The sequence below is a fragment of the Podarcis melisellensis genome (genome assembly GCF_964234715.1).
Source record: "Podarcis melisellensis genome assembly, chromosome: 9".
Classification (NCBI taxonomy): domain Eukaryota; kingdom Metazoa; phylum Chordata; class Lepidosauria; order Squamata; family Lacertidae; genus Podarcis; species Podarcis melisellensis.
Genome location: NC_138541.1, coordinates 57,913,140 through 57,919,212, shown reverse-complemented (window position 1 = coordinate 57,919,212; position 6,073 = coordinate 57,913,140).

Below are 6,073 nucleotides of genomic sequence, written 5' to 3'. Positions count from 1 at the left end.
GTATTGCCTTATTTGGCGGGGGGCGGGGCGAGTGTGACCTGTCCTTCAAAACTGCAAGTGATGCAGGATTTTAATTTTAATTTTAATCCACGCGAAAGACCGTAGAGTAAAATTGGGGCTAGTGCAGAAATGTTAAGAGTAGGCATTGCTAAGTGAAGAATCCAATCTTTGAATAGATTCATAAAACATTCGCTTTAATTGTCACTGAAGCTTTAATTTGTTTTGGTGCTTTCTATTCTGCTTTTAATTTTATTTATTATTTCATAAAATTGATACACTGCTTGATTATTATTATTATTATTATTTTAAAAAAGACAACCCAAAACCCTCAAAGGTCTCTATGTTTTTAATTATGGTTCTTTGTTTTTAGTGATACATTTATTGTTTTATCTTTTTTTGTAAACAAATCACCTTGAGGCTCCCCCCCCCCCTTTACAATCAAGCCGCATATAAATCTGATGAAATACGTAAATAAACAAACCTCAAAAGCCCTAGCTCAGCAAGGAACTCTCTTGGCTAGAACCAATGTCAGCATGAAATGGGTTGTGGAGGAAGTATAGGGGCTCCCTCCCCACCCTCTGGATGCAGATAGGGCAGGAACTGATACGGAAGGGGGGGCATGTCTTCTTCACCTTCTTCTTCGCTACAATATATCCATTTATTTCCAATTGTCAATGTCAAAAGGGACTAAAATCTATAAAATTCATAGAAAATCAAGGTGCCAATTTGCTCAATTTCTCTAGGACTCCATCACACCTCCCCTGTCCTCCATAATCCCTCAAGCAAGGTGTCAAGACCCTAATCCTGTCAAATCACTCTGCCAAGTCTTTCCTCCAGGCAATGCCAGTACATGGACCATTGTCTTCTCATCAGGATGTGCTTATCTCCAGCTCTGCATATTCCCCCCTCCCTCCTCCATATGTTAATCCTGTGTAACCCAACCTCTTCTTAATGTATTCATGATGTAATCTGTGTAACCCAACCTCTTCTTAATGTATTCATGATGTAACTGGGATGTGTTTTGCACTGTATTCTGGGACATGGAGGGAAGTTTCAAAAGTTTATGTCACCCCTTTCTCGCGGTTCAATCTCGCCTTGAACCTGTTGCACAATAAACTTGGATCTTCTGCAGCTTGCTCCTGTCTCCGGCTGAGCTCATTTTCCTCCGCAGGGACCCGCGGACTTAGTCCGATGAGCTGGGTGGCAGAGCTCGTAACAGAACCCTGAGGATCACCTAGTCCAACGCTCTGCGATGCAGGAATATGCACCTGTCCCATAAGGGGACCGAACCTGCAACCTTGCTGTAAATCAGCTCTAGCCAACTGAGCCATCCAGATCCTCCATTGCTGTATCCCAGTGGTCAGCAACATTTTTCAGCTGTGGGCCGGTCCACCGTCACTCAGACCTTGTGGGCTGGACTATATTTTGAAGGAAAAAAATGAACAAATTCCAATGCCCCACAAATAAGCCAGAGATGCATTTTAAACAAACAAACAATCTTTATTACGGTCCAGAGACCAACAAAACATTACAAATCAATACAGAGTTCATACAGCCTACCTCCAGGTTAATCAAGCACTTTGTTTGGAATATTGGGCTCATTTGTTCTTTCAACCACCGATAAAAACTTTGCCACTGCCAAAGTTCTAGCTTTTGTCCGGTCTTCCAGTAGGAACCTGACATAGTGAGCCTCTGACTTTCCCGGGAAAGGCACCAGCAAGGGTAGTATCAGTTCAGCCCTGGCCTGCTCATACTTCGCACAATGTAACAAAATATGATTTATGGACTCGATGTCTTGAGCACACGAGCAAAGTCTGTCCTGGTAATAAAAGCTCACATTCTACTCATGTAAAAACATGCTGATGCCCAGACTGTCCGTGGGCCAGATTGAGAAGGCGATTGGGCCGGATCTGGCCCACGGGCCTTAGGTGGCCTACCCCTGCTGTATCCTCATTGCCTCGCCCCAATATCCTGTTAAGCCTAGCATAAGAACATAAGAGGAGCCTTCAGCTGGATCAGACCACTGTAGTCCGGCATCCTGTTCTCACAGGGGCCAACTAGACGCCAGCAAGCAGGATTCGAACGCAAGAGCCCTTTCCCCTCCTGTGGTTTCCAACAACTGAGATTCAGAAGCATGGCTGCCTCCTAGTAGCTAGTAGCTCAACTATTGCTACAATGATGACATTACCTCTCGCCAGCCACCCCTTATGAACAACTGCTGACTATGTGTTAGGGGTTTGTCAGGGGCATGGGCAGTAATGATACGGTTGCCATACGTCTAGAATTTTCCAGACATATCCGGAATACTGCAGTTGAAAGCAGAGTCTGGGCGGAATTCAGCTAAATGTCTGGGATGTTGGCAGTCTCATTTTTGCCAATTTCCCACAAGAATCGTTCAAAAGCATCCCATTATTTTGCCCTCAACAACTTTTCTGTCTGGATTTTCACTTTTTGAAATATGGCAACTGAAATATACTCAGAGTCGCAAGGTGATTTCATGCTCTTTATTCAGCTCATAGTGGTGAGGAAGAATGAATGAAAGTCCCCTCAAAGTATCTGCTTTATATACATTATTTACACAATGGGCTGCACATGATTGGCTAATTCCAGAATTCAACTGTAAGCCAATCAGGTTGTGGATTCACTTCTATCTGGAGCATGATTGGGTGGTTCCTGCCAACCAATCATACTGCTGCATTGTTCTAGGATCAATCAGACTGCTGCATTCTGAATCCTATTGTTCTAGGACCAATCAGACTGCTGCCTTTTGGATCCTATTGTTCTAGGACCAATCAGACTGCTGCAGTTTGGATCCTATTCAATTCAGTACATAACAGCAACCCTAGGGTAGCACCCCCCCCCAAAAAAAACCCCATGCATCCTGAAGTGATATAGTCTATTCTGCCATTTTATTCATGCCCTCCAACATTTCTCTGATGAAAATAGGGACGCCCTATTCAGTAACAACAACAGTTTTATTATTTGTACCCTGTGTTGCCCCAGCCACTCTGGGTAGCTTCCAGCACATATAAAAACAAAATAAAACATTTTTTTTAAAAAAAAAATCCATATACAGGGCTGCTTTCAGATGTCTTCTAAAGGTTGTATAGTTCCTTATCTCCTTGGCTCGTGGGTCATATAACTCCATACCCTCTAACATTTCTCCAATGAAAGTAGGGGTATCCTATGGAAAAGCAAGACATTTCTGGATCAAATCAGAAACCGGGATGGCTTCTGTAAATCTGGGACTGTCCCTGGAAAATCGGGGAATGTGAAGGGTCCGTTTTATTTTGCTACCTGAGAGTCGCAGACCTGTGTCGTGTGATTGTTGTAAATGCAGAAAAGACTATAGAGCAGAAATTGAATTTATGCTCGTGCCGGTTGGTTTTATGGTTCCCAATATAAACTTGTGGCCTTGGTGTGCACAGTAATGGCCTGCTAATGCTTCTGACAGAATGGCCAAGGGCATGATTGAGAAATGAACCGGGTCATTAAAACAATGCATAGGTAAACAATTTTTAGCTTAGCCAGCACAAGACTTAAATTGTGCTTGGAGTCACAGCTGTAAATAACTGTAAGCGGGCTGTTGTTTTTAACAGAACTATGGTTTGTCCATTGTGGTATTTAGATCCTGCCTTTTCTCCAAATTGCTGAGGATGCGACACATATTTTAACTTACTTTATCCTGCACTACAGAGAGGTAGACTAGGCTGCTAAGCATGATTTGCCCATCACTCTTACTCAAATCCTGATTTCAAATCAAGATTCCCACAGCTAACACTAGTCACCTCAAACACTCTCTGCCTTTATCTGAGCTATTTTGTTAGATAAAATTCCCCGAAGAACCAAAAGGTAGTTCAAGTGATGATTTATTAATTCATGCGTATATGCCAGAGACTTTATGTACCTGAGCATGAGGTAAATGACAAGGTGCTTTGAATGTAGAAATGCAAGGCGAGGAATAATAGTTTGCCTGGCATAGCAAAATATAAAGCTGAAGAATGTGATTCAATATTATAGCAAACGTTATACAAATCACTAGCTCTGTGCTATTGCACCTGCTCCTACTAACACCTGGCCCTATAAAAATGTCTACACAGGAGAATGTCCAGAGATTTCAAAGAAACAATATGGTCTGCCTACAGTTTTCAAAACATCCATTATATGCCGGTGATGAGGAACCTTGAATGAGACATAATTGCATTATGCACCATTCTCCTGGAGCCAGACTCTAAACGTATGATAAAGTAATATGGAGAGGTTGTCAATAAGCACATCTGTCAAACCACCCCTTTTTGCATTGCTATAACTCTATATTACGCACATGACACATCCTATCTGTATATGGAAGCAGAATAATAACAACAGGGGCACAGTGCTTAACCCTAGTGATGTGGGGCAGAAAATAATTCTTTTTCCTAAGTTCATTAGTAGCAGAGAATTGGTGCCAAGTAACCTTGCTCACATAGAGGCAAATCACTGATTATTTTTCTTAATTAATAGTGAAAGTGGGAAGGGGGTGATTTTCATCCAGACCACAGCATATGTGGAGGGTTTAACCCCTTTTCTTCTCCACCAAAGTCCTGACAAAATAACCCACCCACTTCCACTCTCCAGGCTGCTGTTAGCCTTCACAGAGAGGGGAGAGAAAGATGCTCCCATTGGTACTAATGCAGAGTCCCACAATATGTAGCGCTAACACCATTCCAGAAAACATTGTGGAGAAGGTGGCTCTGCGATAGCAAAGCCCTGTAAAGAATATGAGGATCAACTGTGTACAGAATACGACCTGGCTGAAATTTGGGCTGTTCATCATTTTGATGACGTTGTGATAAAACATATGTATCTGCTTTGTTGTTGTTGTTTAGTCGTTTAGTCGTGTCCGACTCTTCGTGACCCCATGGACCAGAGCACACCAGGCACTCCTATCTTCCATTGCCTCCCGCAGTTTGGTCAAATTCATGTTGGTAGCTTCAAGAACACTGTCCAACCATCTCGGCCTCTGTCGTCCCCTTCTCCTTGTGCCCTCCATCTTTCTCAACATCAGGGTCTTTTACAGGGAGTCTTCTCTTCTCATAAGGTGGCCAAAGTATTGGAGCCTCAGCTTCAGGATCTGTCCTTCCAGTGAGCACTCAGGGCTGATTTCCTTAAGAATGGAGAGGTTTGATCTTCTTGCAGTCCATGGGACTCTCAAGAGTCTCCTCCAACACCATAATTCAAAAGCATCAATTCTTCGGCGATCAGCCTTCTTTATGGTCCAGCTCTCACTTCCATACATCACTACTGGGACACTACTGTGTCTGCTACCTAACAGTTAATACATCCCACTCTGTACTTACTTGGACTCAACACAAATGAGGTGAGGGAAAACTCTGCTCTGCATTTTATCAACTGTGCACAAGGTAAAACCAGATGACATGGAACAAGTACAGTGGTACCTCAGGTTACAGAGGCTTCAGGTTACAGACTCCGCTAACCCAGAAATACTACCTCGGGTTAAGAACTTTGCTTCAGGATGAGAACAGAAATCGTGCTCTGGTGGCGCAGTGGCAGCGGGAGGCCCCATTAGCTAAAGTGGTACCTCAGGTTCAGAACAGTTTCAGGTTAAGAAAGGACCTCCGGAATGAATTAAATACTTAACCCAAGGTACCACTGTATTCATAGAACCAGTGCTTCTTTTCTGGGGGCATACACAGGTACGCATACCCCTAAACATTTTGTGAATCTAAGTTTGGCCTCATTGAGAGGCAGTATTTCAATCTGAGTAGGAAAATGAGAGTACCCCTAAACATTTGTTTAGGGGGGAAAGCACTGCATAGAACTGAAGGTGGACCACATAGGAGCCAGTGTATCTGCTAACTAATATGCTGTTATAATTTATACACAGACACAGACACAGACACACACACAGAAAGGCTGAAATGTTTTTTCTTCCTACTCAGATTGAATGGGCACCAGTCAAAAAAGCATTTGAAATTAAGTCATTGGTGTTCATTTCCCACAAAACATTCCCTAGCCCAACTAGTCACCTGACTGAGTATATGCTAAAATGAAATGACATTGTAATGTGTAC